Source organism: Belonocnema kinseyi, chromosome 9 (genome assembly GCF_010883055.1).
Source record: "Belonocnema kinseyi isolate 2016_QV_RU_SX_M_011 chromosome 9, B_treatae_v1, whole genome shotgun sequence".
Taxonomy (NCBI): Eukaryota; Metazoa; Arthropoda; class Insecta; order Hymenoptera; family Cynipidae; genus Belonocnema; species Belonocnema kinseyi.
The window spans coordinates 105,058,440-105,068,507 of record NC_046665.1 but is presented as its reverse complement, the minus strand read 5'-3'; positions in this window follow the sequence as shown (position 1 = coordinate 105,068,507).

Sequence of the window (10,068 nt, the reverse complement as noted above, 5' to 3'; positions counted from 1 at the left end):
GAGAACATTTCGGAATATTTCAGATATGTAAAAAAATAATCTAGCAATTTTTAAATAAAATTTGTTTATTTGGGAAGAGATTACACAACTTTAGGAAAAATTGAAACCAGTTCAGAAGATTGTTAGGATCGTTCAAACCTTGGGAAAAATTTAATATTTAATACATTTTTAGAAATCATTAAAAGTAATCAAATGTTTTTGATCTATTTTAAAATTTAAAAAAAGTTCGAAACTAACTGAAATTAACCCTAAAATTGTCTTAAAATCTTCGAGATTTGTTTCTGGTCATTTTGTAAATCTCATGTGATGTTTTAAAATCGTTCTAAGTATTCTCTTAAAATTGAAAACTGTTTGAAAAATTGTTAAAAATTCTGAGTTCAACATAATATGGAATGATTTTAAGTAGTAAATTTTGTTTTAAAAAATTCGTGTCAATGTTGAAAGAATTTTTATTCGTAATCAATCCATGCTTAATTTAATAGAAATGTGAAATAAAAAAAGTGAATTGTATGAACATTGGCATTAAGCTTTAAGCAGACTTTACTACCCATCATAATAATTGACTATTAAGTTTAATTCATAAAATGCGGCTTTAAAATATTTTTAGAAAAAGGATTATTTAATAAATTATATTTGTTTAAATAATTAAAAAATGGTTAATATATTCTTTAGAATTTCTATAATATGAATAAATAATTATTTAAAAATATACAAGAATGTGAAAAATTGAAATTAAAATACAATTTTGCCACTGGCCGTACGGGACCTCCCACAGAGGAAAGCCCCCTGTGATGCAGGACACCTTGATCGGTGTCAGCAACTAACAAATTCCAACAAAGTGTACCTACAATTTTGGCAAGCGACGTTAAAAGCGAGAATTTAAGGTTTATTCAAAAGACAAACAAAAAGGGTATAGGAATCTACCTAACAGCTGCTTTCCTCCCCTGCGTTCTGCTTTCATTTTCCGTCCAATTAGTTAGTTAAGTTAATTTTGCTTGTTAGTGAGTCGCCCTCGTTGCCACGAGGGTAGAAGAACGAATAAATCAGAGTAGCGCATTCGTCCTTCGTCTCATGCGAGAGTCAGAACGCCACTCGTGTCAGAAGACTGAAACGAAATAATTGTAGAGTGAGAGTAGCCATGAGGAAGCGAGACAGATTCCAGTTACGTTTTAGCCAGCGTGCTAACACACTATCGAGATCCGAGTTTCGCGGCTGCACACTGTTCGAGTGCTATCACGGTGTGCCCACTCCTATGTATTTAGAGGGGGTACTTATAGATTGTTGCAAAATACAAGATTAGCGCCACCTACGGGAACGTAGCAAGAACTATTGTCTACAGCAATGACCCCTCATCCCTTAACTTTAATTTGTAGGTTATGTTGACTTCTCTTTCTGAAATCAAGACATAAATAATAATAAACAATGAAGCAAACCAAAAATTGAACAAAATAAAATCTATCATCGATCAAATGCAATCAAATGTTTAAGTCTGTTGCAATCGATCTATCATAGAACGATTCCAACAGAATTTAACATTTGATTGTTCGTTCTATCATAGAACGATTCCAACAGCCTTTACCATTTGATTGTATTTGATCGATGATCGATGTGATTTGGTTCCATTTTTAGTTTGTGTTATCGGTGAAAATCAATTGAGAATCCAAGTTCATCACGCAAAATAAATATAATTCTTGCGGCTACAGTGAACTTGAGCAGATGTAAGAAAACGATAGAACTTCTATCGTCTGTTCAAGTTCATTCTGAATTCTGAACTCGCACGAGTGCCATCTAGGAGACGTAGGAATTATTACAATTCTTTGGCCACTTTTCCTATAGGAGTGAGCACACCGTAAGCGTTATTAGCCCGATGTTAACAATGAACACAAATGCTCCTCTGCCGCTTGATCCTGTGTTTCCCATCTCTAAAGCATAAATTTCACCTAGCTTTCCTATCAATAACTCTGATCGCTATTTCGACATCTGAACGGGATCTTATTTCGCGGCAACCTGTTTCAGATTTACAAGCAATTTTTATTTGTAATTGTTCATTACTTAACAACAATTCAAATGAATTTACTAAGTTCAAGCTTGATTAAAAGTTATTGTAGTCCAAAGCACGGTAAAACTATAGAATAGCGGCTTCTCCCGTATGACCCTTTAACGTTAAAAAATATCAAAAACTTGTTATTATTTGATGAATTCTAAATGAAAAAGGTGGGGGAAGAGCATTTTCGAGGATTTTTTAAATTTAATATTTAAGAAAACTGACAGCAATGTTAGTCACGTACCTGACTAACCCAATCAAAAATCCATTCATAAAAACAAATTTCCAATTTTTTACACTCAATAATTCAGAATTTCATTATTATATCATACTTAACGCAGAAAGGGGGAAGCTGGAAAAGGGGAAAGGATGTGCATCCCTCTTTACATTTTCAGCTTTTTTTTCCTTTCCAGGTTGTTACTAAAAAAGGTGAACAGAAGGTAAAAAAGGAAAGGCGACATAGGCTATGTCTGTACGTCCGGATACAACCCACACGCTCTTCTCTTTTCCAGTTCTCCCTTCCCCTTTCTAGATTCGTACGTTTAGACTCGATCGAATTATTATAAATGTGCATGAACATACGGTTTGTCTAAACGTATACACAAAAAAAAAACAATTTTTCTCATAACCTACAACACTGTTAGACTTACATATATTTGATAGAAGTTTAGTGTATACAAGTTCAATCAGGATTCATTTTTGTAATCAAAGTATAGTGATTTCAGTAAGGTATGCAAGATGCATTTCAAGTGTCGCAGGTTTAGTAATAAATATGAGCTTTCATATTAGCATAGCAAAACGATTTTGTGTTGTGTGCGCCTTTTTATAAATTTTGTTTTAGGTAGCGTAATCTCCCACTTTACCTCTTCTGCCAGTCAAACCGCTGACGTCATCGAATTTAATAATAATTTTTCAAATTGGAAATTAGAATGCATGGCTCCGTCTGTTAGATTTAAAATGCAATATGACTAATTCGTTGATTTACATATCTGAATAATATTGGTCCAAAGTTCAAATTATGATCAGATGTTTATAATGCGATTTTCTGTCAAAAACTGTTCTAAGGCACGTTTTGATATTAAAAATAGCTCTGTGACTAATCTGTAGGAATTATGAGGATATAACCTATTTCCTACTGCGTCGTAGCCTGCAAGCATTTCCCTAATTTCAAATTAAATTTATAATTCTTGTTCTTTCTATTATTCGGTACAGACAGAGAGAGATTATCAAATAACGAATATTTCTATGAAATTGGTTTTATTCCTTAATTTTTAAGTTATAGTTATTAGTTTAACTTTATGTTCTGATTTGAATTTAAACGAACATCAATAAATCGATATATTGAATTGATCTCTTGCTAGCCGATACTAGCTTTCGAGGTACAATTTGTGTAATTCAACATATATGTATGTTTTCAGGGCTCTCAGACTCAAAAATCTATATTCTTACACCACACTCTCCTTCGACTCTCCTATTCGATGCACGTGATGTTTTTTTAAATGAAAAAAATGGAGAAAAGGAAGATTTTTGAGAATAGGAAAAAAGAAAATTTAAAAAAAAAATGGAAAGACTGTGCACTCTGTGAAATATGTATCCCTAATTTCTTCTAAAAATAATTTATTTCATCGCTGATATATTCTATGCAACGCCTATGATTAAAAATTAATAGTAATATAAAACAATAGCCTTCAACACTTTATAAATGTAAATTTGTTAATTAGCATGCATAAATCTTCTTAATATTACATGTTTAATAGGGTGGGTTACAAATAACCCAATTTGAGAATAAAGAATCTAGCTCGTGTGTTTCTTGTGAAAAAAGAAAACTTCACATATCTTTAGAAAAATGATTACACGATAAGTTATAAGGATAATTTAATTAAATGCATTATTTAAAAATTTTTTAATTTGCTTTATTTCCAATGAATAATTATTTTAATAATAGTTCTTATGAATGCTCGTTATAAACGCTTGTGAGTATGAGCGCGCCTATAGCGCGCGACTGTTAGATCTCCCGCTTTGCGCTCTATGATATATTTATCTCGCGCTTCGCGCTCGATTATGTATTAACCTTGCGTTACGCGCTCGGTCTTTATATTTTCGCACATTCTTGCGCAAACCTTTTAAAACTAAAGTTCAAAGCATCGACAACTGTCATTTGGTGATTGTGAATTCTCTTTTGTTGAAAGAGCTTAGCTTGAGAGTTTTAAGCGCACCTACGTCGCGCGACTGATGGTTCTTGCACTCGGCGCTCGGTCTTTGCATGTATTTATCATGATTACTTTAATATTTGTTTCTTATTTTGCTTTAAATTATATTCTAAGCTGCACTGAAACATGTATTATCTGAATAAATTTATATCATAACAATCTATTATATGCATGAAAATCGAATCATACTAATTCTTATTTCCTTACTTTTATAATTTTTTATTCCTAATCTTGTTTTTTACGATTACAGCAAAACTACTGCGCATCTGCATAGGGTCTAATGCAGTAACCTGTATAGGAGCCTAAAGGTGGTCCTATACAGGAACCTCTATAGGATCCTATGTCCTCTTTCGTCTTTTCTGTCCTTTTCCCAAAAATTTAATTCTTTTTATTTTTATTCTTATTTTTTACGAATGAAAGAATATCTACTCGTCCTGTATCAAAATAATTGATAATAAATTTATAGCCCTTTTTAGGCGAAAAACTTTTGTCTGATAATTTTTCGTTCGTACCTTGCGTCGTTTTTTCAAAAAATTTAAATATTTTATTTTTAATGTAATTTTTACGACTGCAGGAAAAACTAGGTGTCCTATTGAAAATTATTCATGAAAAATTTTATGATTTTTCAGTATTTTATGGAAGCGTAACTTTTTTATATTTATTTCTTCCGTAGCTTGATCTGCTATGAAAAAATAAATGGACAAAAGTTTCTTATCCAAAAAAGAGTTCCAAATTAGTTTCCAAAGAAACTGCTTTATCATCAGAGTCAGTTATTATGAATAAGCGTAGATGACATTCCACAATCCATGAAATTAGAAATCAAGACTATCTTTCAAGTTAACTCTTCAAATAAAGAAAAATTATTACCGTCATTTTTGATCAGATAGAAAATAAATTTCCAAAATTCTTAAGTCATATTTTTCTAAAAAAATCTTCAAACTTCACTCCATTGGTAATCGAACCATAGAACTTCCGATTAATGGCCGGGTGCTTTTCCGTTAATCTATCATAGAGATCGGAAGAAAGATCTTTTTTCAAAAAGATACGCTATTTCAAGCTAGGTGTCACATAACCTCACGTTGGGCTTTCAAAAAGCCAAGTTTTTCTTTCCCTGACTTTTTTTTATATCATGCGTTGGTTAGCATAAGCTGTTTATTTTATTTTGTTTTTGGTGTTGAATATGCTGCATTTCTGATAATTTTCTTTTCATAGAAAAGTCATAAGGATAAATAGTTTTAATTTCTGAGTACTTTTAATGATCGTACATATAATTTTTAAATCTTGAAAAAATGTGTTTTCAAACATTTTAAAAATACACTCACTTTTCGAACTTTTATCCAAAATAGCTGGTTTACGAACTTGTTCTTTCTTTTTAGGTTTTAAAAAAGTATGCCAAAGCAAATTCCAACCTGATCAATTTTTTGAAAGCGCTTCGTGTAAAAATAAATTAGGAAATAAGAAAGGTGGCGTTAAGGTAAGAATCTGGTAAAACGACCCACTCATCATAAGGCCTTAAATGGTAGAATCGAGCCAATCTCACGGAATATCAGGAAGAAAAAATGCCAATCAAACCTGCTGTAATATTTGTAAAATAATTATAGTTTTATCTATTATTTACTCACTAAACTGATTTTAATTGTAAGCATACTTGTAATAAATTACAATTATCAAGAATTGAGTAAACTCTCATTCCCAGAAGTAACACCAAAAAAAATCATCTATTCATGGTTAGAGGTGTCAAAATTGTATCCTTGATCAGGTCAAATACAAATACTTAATACAGCTTATCGGATAATTTCGGGATATATTTTTCTATAAGAATATTAGATTAAATATGTGAGCTGTATTAAAAAAAACTCTTCATTGTTAGATTATTATATTGCACTATTATTATACATTCAAATCCTGTTGAATTTCTTTCCACCTAGTGTAGAGTAGTTTTACTTATACGTGATACTTTAAAACTCTTTACGATTCGGTTTTGAGTACCGATTGGACATTTCGCAATTTCATTTGGGGTTAATTCTGTAACCGCGCCACTATCTATATTTATCTTCGCCCTTATTGACCGTACAGAAACAGGTTTGTATAATGCTCGAAAATAATTGCTTCCGTTTGCTGATTTTGCCAATATTGCACAGACGTCACCATTGGATGTTGATAATACAATTTGTTCATCGGTTGGCACGGGAAGAAGGCCTTGCTTTACGTCTCTCAATCGAATTGGTTTACCGGGAGGGAAAACGTATCTTCGAAGTTCAAATATCTGGGTCGAATCGTTGCGAGGAGTAAGTCGAACAAATCTAAGTTCTTCGACTGGAAGCTGAAACATGTCAGTAACAGTATGACTCGAAGTACGAGACCTTGATCTGGCACGACGAGGTGGCTCGGCACTTTGTGAAGACTCTGCAGCAGAATTAGGTGTAGTAGAAGGAAGAGCTGTTCCAGAAGATTGTCTTTCAGGATAACAAGAAGAAGATGAAGGTTCGCCCCAAGGAATACTAGGAATAGGCTCACCATTAGGTAAGCAATCGAATGCTGAACTCAATGCTGTAACAAGAAACATGGCATTACTTTTTTCTAAAAGTACACAATTGTATATTGGTATGCCATGAGTTGATAATGTGGTTTTTATTTGTCAATGTATCCTCTAACATAGTTGTAGACTCTTCTGAAACTTTTATACTTAATTACATTTTTAATAAATAAAACTTAAGATTATCTTAATTAGGAGAAAAAATTAACGTGGAATTATTCGTGGTAAATCATGCCGGCATTTACGTGCATTAAGGAATTCCAAGTGAAACTCGAGTCGTGAATTGGAGCAATTATATTAGAAGTTCCACGTGGATTTTCAAGTGAATTAGGGAAACTACGTGGGCTTCTAACGCTGATTTTCAGGTCGAACTCTACGTGGAATCCCAAGTAAAGCCACTTCTAGAGTTATAGAATGGAACATATAAGCATAGTATTCAAAAACCACCCCTTACGTATTTAGAAAGTCAATGGTGCAATTAGTTTTAAACTGAAATTTTTTGCATTCTAAATTCAAGGCGGCTATTATGGATTGTAGGTTTTTTCCTAGTGGCATTGTGATGATGGGAGATCTACTACATTTAAAACAGATTTCATTTAATGTGCTAGGTGCGTTTTTTCGAATATTTTGTTAATACTGTGAGGATGGGAATGTATATTAAATAATTTATAAGGCCACATGGTTTTTTTTAGTTTCAAGTTTTTTCGATTTTAGTTGAACGCAGAATGAGATAGGGTTCGTTTAATATGCTAGTGTGGCTTTTTGTGGTTGTTGGTTATAAATGTGGGGCTGGAGATATATACTTAGATTTTTAGATGAATAGGTGATAGGATTATTTTCAATTTAAAAACTTTTTAGCATATTTAGTTGAAGACAAGTACGGTATGGATCGTTAATTTTTCTAGGGGTCTTTTTTCATTGTTGAATTTTGTTTTGCAGATCAGGATATCTTCCAGGCTCTTAAAATGGCAATTGATGTAATGGATGTTTTACAGGAAGAATTTTTAGATTTAATTCATTAATGGTGCTATTTCTGGATTTTTGTGATTTTCAATTAGTATTATTGGATTTCAAAGATAACCTTGGGCTTTAATGTGATCTCTGCGATTATTTTAAATTACAAAATTCAATGGCTATTTTGAGTGGCGAATTCTTAGAATTATTTCTTAAAAAGTACAAGAGTAGGATTTTGGGAGTTGGTTGAATATTAGGGTTAAGATCACTAATTCTGCCCCCCCCCCCCCCCAATGGTTAGCACCTTTATCTAAGTTCGCCTCAATTATATTATTTCTCCTATCATTTTTACAAATAACACACTATTAATTTTACAATGCAATAAAGTATGTATCCAAAATTTAATAATTTCAATTCAGTTTGTGTTATGCCGATAATATGGCTGAGCTGGCAAGAATTGGGCTCTTACCCTATATTGGGATCGAACATAACCTGACGTTTTTAAAGGTGACTTGTCTGGCTAGTCTGAATTGCAAAATTTTATGGTTGTTTTAAATGAAGATACTTTACAAGTTTAGCTTAAAATTTCAGATATATATTTAATTTTGGATGTTGACTAGACTAGAGAAATCTGGGGATTATCAAAAATTGTCATGCAAAAACTCGAATAATAATTAATAATCAACTATAAGTACTAGTGTAGAATATACTGAATCGAAGGGCAAACTTGGACCCGTTTAAAGACGCACCGTGCATTTACATTATAGATATATTATATTATAATATTTACCAATCGAATTGAGGATCATCGTCGAGGATAGCACCAGATTCCAAGCAATTCTCATCTTTTTTAATGAGACAAAAAACTAATTAAAGTATGAATCACGAATTTTATCAAGAATATAACTAATGAATATTCTACCGATTCAGTAAGTGATGTAATCTATGTTATAGTTTGCTATCTCTTAGATTGAAGGCGTCATTATATGCTAATATACATATGTGCTTATATATTTCCATGTCATAAAGAAGGTCTCAAGGCAAATTAATTACAACTTATTTCACTGTTTACCTTATATTTTGCGTTTTAACAAGAGCTGGTTTGAATATGCCAAATTTATACAGAGGCTTCCATGAGCAACCAACTTAGATGAATTTAATTTAATTTTTTCAAATCAAATTTCAACAGATATTACAGTATTTCAACGATTCTAGAAATTACGCGATTTCAATGAATTTCAAAAGATACCATAGATTCTCCAGGGTTTCAAGAGATATTAAGGAATTTAGTGATATTTTATAGGTCACGGAGCGACCCAAGCACGAACGCGTCCTGCATTTTTCCTACAAGTGTTTTAGCACATTGTTGGCATGCAGGGATGTTTTTCAGGCTATTAGCAAATGAAAGCTTGGCACCTCCAAGAGCGCCGATGATAAGGACAATTAGTTTAAATAATATTCCAGGTACAATCGTCTCAACTACCTTTTAAGGTCTCTATACCTCCCTTTTTATTCTCCTTAGGTATGTGTTTTCTGTCAGATGATGCCGAAAATACGATAACGAACATGGTTTGCTTCTCAAAGTCAAGAAGAACTATGTCAGGCCTCGATTGTGCAACAAAAACAATTGTCGAGAATATAAAGTTCCAGTATATGCAGCGCTTCTCCTTCTTGACAATTAATTCTACTCCCCTAGGAGCATTTAGAGGATCAATATGAAGGTTAATGTCGTAAGAATGACAGAGATAAAGTACTCTTAGTATCTCATTGTGCCTTCGGATATAGGTCCTTCCGCATGAGTAAGACCACTAGATAGTATGTGTGATAGATGCTCGGAGTGTTCATAGCACGACCTTCTGCTATTATCGGTAATGTCTTGGCTCAAAATCTGGCGACGGTATGTTAAGGTGAAAATGACACCGTCTTGACATGCAAAAATGAAGCCTTCCGTTCTAGACTTCAATCCGGGCGATTTGAGGAAAGCAAAAGTTAGCTTACGCGACATTAAATGATCATCCAAATTTTTCTGGAAGATGCCGTGCATCTTATTATCGAGAAGCTGTTCACGGAAGTTTTTCTCCTGTTCTTTTCTAATCCGGGCTTTCAGAAGTAAGTACTCGAGATGCATTTTGTTCACCCCTAACACTGAAGTTAAGTCTGAGTGTTTAAGCAGCCTCCTCTGCTGCTTCGTACAAAATCGCTTCTTTGCCCACTTCTTCGTGCTTCCTGTCCATTTTAAAAAGAACTTCTCTTAAATTTATGACTCTATGTGCTAAACCCAAAATAATCCTGCGGCGGAGACATTCAAGACTTAATATTCCGCG